General features: G+C 43.9%; 1 protein-coding gene across 3 annotated transcripts in view; it reads right to left on the reverse strand.

Annotated features, from left to right (window-relative positions):
- Positions 1 to 8,279, reverse strand: part of Nlgn1 (neuroligin 1) — a 901,140-nt gene extending 892,861 nt beyond the window's left edge. Inside the window, exon 1 of one of the 3 annotated variants that reach the window (XM_031376453.1) lies at positions 7,559 to 8,279. The gene's annotated coding sequence lies outside the window, so the exon portion shown is untranslated. Of the gene's footprint in view, positions 1 to 5,803; positions 6,712 to 7,558 lie in introns of those variants that run through there. The other 2 variants (XM_031376456.1, XM_031376452.1) reach the window with 2 other exon arrangements.
- Between the last annotated feature and the right edge of the window lie 1,858 nt (positions 8,280 to 10,137).

Consider the following 10,137-nt stretch of genomic DNA (forward strand, 5'->3'; position numbering starts at 1 on the left):
GGTGTATGTGTGTGTGTGTATGTATGTGTGTGTGAGAGAGACAGAGAGACAGAGAAAGAAATAGAACAAGGTATAAACTCTATTTATTTGTACTTCCACATATTCCATCTTAGTTTCCCATCTGTCTACAAACTATAACATACATTCCTCTTAAAATAGCTCAAACACCATTGGTATCTCTCTCCTTCTCTTACCTCTCATATTCTAAACTTAGCAGCTATTGCACATAACTTTAAATAATTTCCAAACACATATACATTCGGGGGGAAAACTAATGAGTGATAGTTGGTAATACTCATGTCTATGTACTTACATTTACTACATTATGTCTTCTTTCCCCAAACAATTGAAAACAACCTATAAAAGTTTCTCCAAACATTAAAGTCTTGAAGCTAAGCTAAAGCTCAAAATTTGAGTTTCAATAATAAAACAGGGTGAAGTGGGGTGGCTAAGAACACCTATTCCAAAGAAGCCCAGGCTTTCTCTGAGTTTTCTTGAAATGAGGTTAGAAGGGAAAGCAATAGTTTTTCACATTTTTAAGGGGAACAGTGATGTTTGAGAGAAGCCCATGGGCACATGGTCTAAAAGTAGACCATCTCCATTTCAGAGTTGCCTGAAGAGTGCAAGGCATTTCCTTGAAAGTTAGAACCTCTGGTAACTCACACACCCCCCTCCAATACACAATGCGCTCATGCTTGTGTGTAAGGTCTTACTAGGGCCTTACATACAAGCACCCCATCCAAACATGAACCCACTCACTGTGGATAAACAAGGTATGAAAATGCGAGGGGACATGAGTGTAGGAAAGGATAATGCAAAGGATAATGGAGTGTGTACAAGCACAATCCATTGTAATCTCCATGAAATTATCTAGACGTCATCTGCACAATCTCCATGAAATTATCCAGACATTGTGTCCTTTGGGAAAATTATTTCCTAAGTTTTTCAAAAGTCTGTGGCTATATAGAAATTTTCCTAAAGTAGTTTTGAATACATTCAGTAAATGATTAAGCCCAAGGATTTTCTGCATGAACATCGAAAAACCTAGATTTTTCATTTGGAGAGAACCAAAATTAATCCATTCTTTAAAAGATCAACTGGCCAAAGAATCAGTCATTTCTCAGACTGTTTCTAAATGAGGTTGGTAAGAAACACGGATGAGAACACGTGACCTACTTGGCAAAGACAGGCTTTGATTTAATGACCTGATATAGATATGCCAGAGAAGTAAAATGTCCAGTTTACGTGTGCAATGTACCGTAACTTAGTGCTCACCATTTTCCCACCCAAAATACATTTTTCAATTCTCAAAGATGCATTAAAAACAAACAAACATGACAACCTGTGCAACGTTACAGGAAAATTGCATGCACTCCATTTTAGAAGCTTGAACTCTGACATGAACTTAACTTACGGCCACGGATCCAGAGATGGTTAAGATTACATTTTGTATATTTGGTGTTAATGTAAGCATTAGGATTCAGAAGAGACTGGAGAAGCTGAACATGAGAGCTACAGGAAGCCCTCCTAGTTAGCCTGTTTACCAGCTCCTGCCTCCCTCCTCTCAGCTGTCATTGCTCAGATACCTCCCTTCCACAGAAAAAGCCGACCCTCCTGCAGCCCCCAAGTGGGCAAGACTGAGTCTTTACGAGAATGCAAAGTCCTACCTTCTATAAGCTATTAGATAGGAGTGGAGTGTACTTTAGTTTTTTCTGCATTGGCCGTAAGGGAACTCAGCTGACAGTGCCTGGGAAAATTTTCCGTAATAACATTAGGAAGTTCCATAAGAGAAAAAACTATTCCCTCCTTTTAATGCGTGAAAAGAGGTTTGATTGCTTCCGCAGTAGCCACATTGGTCCCAGGATAGGCAGTCAACTGACATATGATTAAGCTCCTATCATTATATTGCTACGTTAGCCAACCCTCACTCAGCACACCTCCAGAATCACTGACTGTGCCTGAGTGGCAGTCTTATTTGTAAAGGCCTTCACTGGTCCTTTCCCGTTATTTTATTCCTTTGTTTTCTTGAACACTTGCAATTGAATTTAAAGACTCTTCATTCTGGGCACACCAAGAACTCCATCCCTAGTTCTTCACTTAGATACTTGGAAACTCACAACTTCAAGCTACCTAAGAATCACCTTATTTTCCATCTCTACATTGAACAAAGCTGAATACAAATTAGCTTCCAATAAATGTATAGAGAATAATTTTAAATAGAGAAAATATTGGACAAATGGATTGGCCATCTATAGTAATCTTGATATGTTTTTGTACAGCAGATTTATTACTTATAAGTTAGCCTCTGTTGCCATAATTAGCTAAACAATTAAGAAGCATAGCTGTTAAGTTTCCTTTGGGTTCATGCTAACATGTCTGTCCAGAGATCTATTAATTTACCCAGTGTTATCATCAACATGTGATAATTTGTAGAATATAAGCACTGGAAAGCAGTATTAAACCCAGGATATGCATTTTTGTTTCCTTTAACCTTCTTCACATAATTGACAACTTCTTCATTTGTAAATGTAAACTTTATTGCTTTACTTCATAGACTAGGTCAATGTCTGAGGAGGTAAAGCCTCTCTCTTCTGTCCCCTTATTGCCTAACAATTGTCATGGTTAATTCGTCAACATTTATCATGTGAAAAAACATATGCCCTTGACTTTTTCACCTTTCTGAACTATTTAGATGACTTATATGTATTTATTTATTCTATGATTGTAGCAAGCAGTACTAGTTTTTCAACTTCATGTGCATTCCCTCCTCAAAATTTTTGATATTGTTCAGGATACAAAAAAATCACCAAAATATGTCTATACCAACAGCAGATATCAAGGAGTTGCCACTGGACAAGGGTCTGATGTTATATGAAAATGCAAGTTCATGGGAAAGCAATCACACTGCACACACTGCCCAACAAGCAGGTGTATGTGGTCCCTTCAGTCTCTGGGCTTCACGTCTCCTCTTCCTTCTCTATACCACGCTCATAAAGGCTCATTTGTTACTTCAGAACAGGCCCCTACTAGCACTTACACACAAAATAAAAGAGCAAGGAGCAAACAGATTCTCCCTTCCCCACTCCAGAGCAATACTCCCATCTGTGGTCACTTTTTTTCACACAGGGATTCTTGGCAATGTTTGGAGACACTTTTTCGATAAAGGGCAGATAGGTTGAATAAAGACCATGCATACTGCTAGACATCCTCAATGTACAGAATCTTTCCCACAACAACAACAAAAAATTAACCAGTCCCAAAAGATGGCAGTGTCAAGGTTGGGGAGTTCTGAGATAAGGTGTTCCCTCATCTTTGTCACCCTCACTTTTTGGAGGACCAGAAATCATAAATGAGACGCTAGGCATAGAAGCAATCTTCTGACCATGATCCCAAAGTACAAAGATGATAGGAGAATCTTAATTGTTTGCTTCAATGTTTTATCAGTTGTCTGTCCTTGACTTCTTATTAAATGACATTAAATAAACCTTACTTTCCTAACCTACTGCTAGACTATTAATTATTTCATGGTGAAATCCAGTTGTGAAGAATATGTGTTACTCATGTGTGATCTCCTTTTCTGTCCTGGCATGGGGATAATAATTCTAAATGCAATGATGAGCCAGGTATTGTCTCTGATCTGACCTCCAGCAGTTCACCATCCAATAAAGACGCCGAATGTTGGAATGTGAAAAGGAAGGCTTGTGGAGTCAGTCGCATGTCAGAGGAAGGGCAAAGGAAGGGAAGGGGTGAAGAGAAAGACAGCCACAGGGAGCTAAAATGCTGGACAGGTGGTGTGTAGGGAGCTGGTTCTACCAAGATGAGTTAACACGAGCGAGTACTAAGAGTCGTGCGACTGGACCAGAGGGTAACTTTCAGAGTAGCAGCAGACAAAGGAAGTTTCTGTGTAAAGCTTGTGAAGCGTCGATGCTCATGATGTCTGGACATTGGCAGGTAGGCTACCCCAACCATTGGGTAGTGCTGGTAATCCTCACCACTGCTCTTCAGTCTTAGAAACAGCAAGTCCGATGACTCTCCTTATAAGCGATTGGAACAGAACTAAGAGATCATTATCTAATAGACTGAAAATGGCTATCAAATGAGGAACACAGAGCATGACAACGTATATTAGATTCTACTGTTAATCTGTTGACATTTCTGGTCTTACTGTTAATTCCAGCTGTGCTTTGCTTTAAAAAAAAAAACCACCTTCACATAGGTAACTTGTGAAGTAACTCTTAAGTGGGGGTGGAATCTTCTAGAGTCATCCATGACTAAGCTTTGCTAAAAATGTTAAAAATTGTTATTACACTTGGAAACTCAGAGAAAGGTATATCAATTACATTAGATAGATAGATAGATAGATAGATAGATAGATAGATAGATAGATAAAACCATTGGCCCATAAAATGTCAATAACATAAAAATAAAAAAATTAAAGAGCAGATCCTAAGATTTTTACTTATGTTCTCTAGTTATAGCTACTTAATAATCCTAAGTTTTAATTTTAATTTTGAAAAGCTAAACTAGTAACTTAAGGCAGGTTGACATAAGAACAGGTCCTATCCCAGAATAACTGTTTGAAAATGCTAAAAGTGGAATCAAATCTGAGAAACTAGGGTTGGCAGTGTCTCTTTCAGGGCAGTCATCTGACCCTGCAGAGAGTCGGCTAGACTTCCAGGCAAACCTTCCCCCACCAGAAACAAGCAGAGGAGATCCTGGGCCTACCTTCCTGTGTATCCCTGTTCCAACTGCAAACAAATCCAAGCATTTTTATATGGCAATATGTTATCACTAAATAAAAATGGAAATTTTCACAAAGAAAAACCACAGGAAAAATTATATTTGACGGACAGCAATACTGAGGGTGGGGGTGAGGGGGGAGGTCCTCAAAGAGCCTCTTCTTACTCGGAACCCCAGGATCTCTGGTGTAGCTCACTTCTGAAAGATCCACGTTCCTCCTTTAGCTAGAAGGATTGTAGAGACCACATGTAGAAGAGCAGGCTTAGAGGAAACAGATCCTCCTTTTAATCACTCCGTGTCATCAGAAGGCCTGAGTAACGATTAACTTCCACATTCTCTATGAATCACTCCATCACTAGGCAGTGCAAGGAGACTGAGATGCATTCTCTGCCAAGGGCACACAGTAAACTTAATGGGTTTTTGCATTTTGCATTAGATATTCTAAATACACACATGGTCTTCGATGCTCAACTCATTTCAAAAGGAAACTGGCACTCTCTGTAGGTTGTAATAGCTGACAATGCTCAGGGATTTTATAGATTTTGCACTCAAGCACACACACACACATACACATGCATGCACATACACACACCTCCTCTACATGCCATTTTTTTTAAAAAAATATTACGATCCTATTAATAGTCAAGTATAATTAATTTTAAGATATGTATCAAGACACTGGAATGTCAAATATAGCATGAAACTTCCAGTTACTTAAGCAAAAGAGTCTACAGTACTTTTGGTATAAAAAGAGGAAAATTGGGATGTCAACACTATTAAAATGCACAGTGAAGGAGAGAGGGTTAACTATCTAAATTCACATATCCCCAGCCCTACATCTACCACTAAGGCCCTAGAAATGGAAGGAAAAAAAAAGGGAAAAACAGTAGTACAGGCCAGAGCTTATTAGAATAATCGCAAATGAATCAAATATGGGACAGATTTCCCTCATTCTTATAACAGCCCAACTGCTTCCTCTGGAATAAATTATTCCTGGCTCAAAAACCTCATCGTAAATAATTTAAAATTTACTGAAGGTGGCTTTATTATTATTTCTACTCACAAGGCATTGTGCTGAGGCAGGCAGGAGTCAGTGGCAAACCATTTAGCCTTTTGGGTGGACTACCCTCTCTTCCCGGGAGAGTTTACTGCCCAACAATGCATAATCTATGAGTCTCTCCTCGCGGGGGATCCAGAAAGTGACATCTTGACTTGAACCAGCACGCAGATCGGAAAGCCACTCCGAAGGAAAGCTTGCAGAGAAGAAGAGCAACTTTCTAATTCCTGTCAAACTAAGAGGCGGAACCAAGCCCAGAAGTAGCCTCAAGGCCTGAAGAGAGCCGAGCCGAGAGCAGACTCCACACTCCAGCCGCCGAGGCTCAAGAACGGCTCTGCTTCAGGAGGCGGCATTGTTCCTCCATCCGCTCAGCCTCCGCGTCTCCCCTCCGCGGACTCTCGGAATCGCTGCCTTTCTCCGGTACCTCTCCGCCGACCTCCGGGATCTGGATGCCCAGGTCCCAAGGCGCACCCAGGCAGGCTCACTGCAGAGGCTGGGACACCGCTCCGAAGACTCGGAGCCTCCGCACGAGTCCGCCCCGAGCGGGGCAGCGCGCGGCGCACACACTCACGGTCTCGCTCCTTCAGGCTTCCCTGGCTCCCACGGACTCGGCTGGCCTCTCACCGCCCACTCGGGTTCGCCTTTCCTGCCTTGGCTTCCCACACCAGCTCGGCACCGCCGCCACAGCCGCGTCCCGACGCTCCGAACCCGCGCAGGCCGGGATGAAGGGTCAAGGGATGCACCGGGAAGGGAGAAGAGCGGCTAAGGCGTGCCGGGGCAGGTGAGGAGTCGCGGGGTGCGGGAGAGGGCGTGCGCGAGCGAGCCCCCCCACCCCCCGAGAAAGATGCATGTGCTCGGCCACCGCGCTGGAAGACGGACCGAGGGGGCAGGATGCAACGTGGAGAACGCCCACCGCGAGGGTGCGCAAAACCGGCGATTTTTGCAAAGTGCCAGGGCCAGACAGGCAGAGGGGGAAGCAAGGAGGCTGGCTGAAGACCAGGAACAGAGAGAATAACCCACTTCTCCATCAAAAGGTCGGCTCGGTTAACGCATCCCCAGAACAGGAGTTAATCGAGGACTGGATGCAGTGTAAAAGGTGGGTTTTTAAAAAATAAATTAATTAATTAATTAAAAAAAAAAACTCGCTGGCTGCGTAGGTCTTCTTATGTTAGACTTAGCTCCCTCTCAACTCCGGGGATTTGCCCTCCCTGTGACACAACTGGAATTTGCAGGAGCTGAAGCCTACTGTCTGTCCTCTTTGCTGCTTCTCTGCATTTTGGAGATTCTATGAACCCAAGGATTGAAGAAACCACCCAGTTCATTAAAGTTCATTTTTTTTATTGTTTTTATTTTCATCAGAAGAGTTGGCACCGAGACGTGTTTAAACCATTGATCGACACGACATTTGTTGTTGTTGTTGTGGTGGTGGTGGTGGTGACTGTTGTATAAAGGGCAAAAATGCATTTAAAACCGCTAAGAGACAGAAGGGGTCCTGGGAAACTCAATCAAGTGGGGAAATACAAGACACATTTAAACTGTAACCGGCTATCACACCTTTAACACAGCCCCCCTCCCCAGAGCCAAGCCCTCCTCCTGGGCCCCGGGGGATTTGGTAAAAGGTGGAAGCGAGGCAGAGGAGGACAGGGATGGGGTAGGGTTGGTCGAAAGGGTGAGGGCAGGGAGAGACTGGAGCAGGAAGTTCTCAGCACTCCCCGGGACTGAGGTAAACGCCGGGCCTGGTGGACTCAAAGGCCCCCTTACCTTCGCTCTAAGCCCCGGCTGTACCTGCTCTGCAATCAGAAATACTTCTTGGTGCCTAGCGTGCAGCCTAATGATGGCCGAACCTTAAACAGTTCTTCACTCTCCCTCCCCTTGTTCAAAACCAGGATCAAAAGAATGTGAATAATGGTCTCTGTGTTCATCAGCTCCGGAACATTTTCGCTGTGTCGAGAAGAAGATGAAAACCAGGCTTTGGGACGCACGTATATGTATCATAAGCTATCCGATCGATATATAAACATATATATATATACGTTCTTTGCATGTAAATCCAAAAGAAAAGCACCCCAGAAGCCCCTGGAGGAGGGAGGGGGCTGGAGCAGCAAAACTTGGCAGAGCAAATGTATCCAAGGATTTCGTGCCAGAAGGTACCTGCTTCAATATGCAGAATTCCTGAGAAGCTTTGGAGGAAGAGGAAGAAAAAAAAATAAAAAATATGAAATTATCCCCAAACACACACTTGAAACTGGGACGCCTAAAGGAGAGTAGAAACGGAGGAGATGAGATTTTTTCTGGGGACCACAGGTCCGTCAGCCAAATGAGCAATCGCCTCGGAAAAAAAAAAATCCTAGGCGGAGAGGTAGCTGCAGATGGGTCCCCTGCTCGCGTCCCCGCCGCTGCCGCTGCTACCTGTAGACACGCACACACATGCACACTCACGCGCGCACACACACACCAGCTTCTGCTGCGTGCGCTCCCCCCCCCCTCTCTCTCTCTTGATCCGCTCGCAGGGAGCCGGAGACTCAATACAACTACATCGACCCCCCTGCCGCGCGGTCCTGCTCGCCCTCTCCCGCCTACTCCTCCCGTCAGCTTTATAGCACAGCGTCGCTTGCCCTAGGTCGGGTGGAAGCTCCCACAGTGGCCGCCTAGGTGTTGGTGGCGGGTCCCCTCCCTTTACTAAGTTCCGCCCTCTCTGGTCCCCCCACCCCGTGGTAACCCGCAACGCCCCGCAGCCCACAGAGCCCGCAACGCCCGAGGTTGCAGGAAGGGTGAAGGGCCCAGGGCGTCACTTGTGACGTCTTCTAAGCCACTTAAAGCAGCGAGTGAATGCGCTTTGGCAAGGTGGCGATGGCGGGCCAGAGGCCTCCTGCAAGCTGAGTTTCTAGGTCCTTTGTGCTGCTGCGTTTCCAGGGCTGGAATCAGTGTGAGGGGTGACTGGACCCGGAAGCAACACTGAGTCTCACAGACTACCACTGAGTCTCACAGGTTCTCACCCAGAAAATATCTGGCCACCAAACTCCCCTCAGATTCCCTTCAAGTAGGAGGCAGGCTGGTCCCTGAACTGGTGGGAACACTATAAATGTCTAGTACTATTAGTCTCTCCTCACCAGCTGTGCCCACATTCTTAACTGCTGGAGAGTAGAGGTTTAAAAATCCACCACAGTAATCATTATTGGCTTTCGTGACTTGTGAAGGGTGTGACTGACGCATAACAGTGCACTCTTGCACCTACTCACAGCCTACTAGCCTCTGTGCTCTTTCTGAAGGTGAAGTGAGAAACTGGGACCTACCAAGAGACCCACTGAAATAATTGATGGCCACCAAAAGAAGAATGCCCAAGAGTATCCATGAGAAATAGGGGATACACAAGCTACATGCTTTCTTTTCTACCTGGGGGTTCATCTCATTCTTCTCAGTCTTAGTTTAAAATTCAGAGGAAAGGGGGTACCCCAAATAGCAACCCAATAACAGCGATTGTCCGGAAGGATTTAGAGTAAGTGTTGCTATTTGTTAATTAATACTAGCCAATAGAAAATGTGAGGCTCTGTCACAGTTAAGCTAGTTTTCAGAACAACCTTGATCATGGCATATTTCCCCCACTTTAAAGGATCCCGAAACCACTTTCCCATAGTTTTGCAATTTAGTAGATCTTTTTTTCTTTGTTTATTTGTTTGTGTTCCATTCAAGGAAGTAACCTATAGGTAATGCCTGAGACAATAAGGCTTGACCCTGAATCATGCCTGGATACTTAGCTACTAGCTTACCTTCTCTAGTCTCTCTAATTCAACTTGAAACCTTCAAAATTTGTATGCAGCTTTCCAGAAAGTTGAAAACAAGTAAGTGTTCTCATATCAGCAACACTATGTCTGGAATCTTTAACTTCCAGGAGGTAGCACACTTAAAATATTATAATACGTGGGGCGTACGGTGCACACCCTTAATTTAATCGGTTCGGTCCTAGCATTCAAGAAGTAGAGGCAGGAGGACCTCTGAGTTCAGCCTGGCTAAGACTAACGAGAGAGAACTCATTTTGAAAGAAACAAGCAATGGTAGCACCATGCAAGGAGCTATCACAGGAATTACATTAAGCTTTAACAAAAAAAAAGAAACAAAGGCAATTCAATAAAGACGCCTCCTGTAACTTACATGAAGTTCTGCATCATCTGTTGCCTCCTAATCCTGTGGCCACCCTTTGTAACTGCACTGCTAAACTCTAAATGTAATAATTGAACGTCGTTTGTTTCCAATACTTGTTATCAGGAAGATGAGATTACTTTGAAATAAGCTCTATTGTGTTTTTTACATTATTCTTTGCAAGACTGCAATCTATATGCTGA

Source organism: Mastomys coucha, unplaced genomic scaffold (genome assembly GCF_008632895.1).
Source record: "Mastomys coucha isolate ucsf_1 unplaced genomic scaffold, UCSF_Mcou_1 pScaffold17, whole genome shotgun sequence".
Lineage (NCBI taxonomy): Eukaryota > Metazoa > Chordata > Mammalia > Rodentia > Muridae > Mastomys > Mastomys coucha.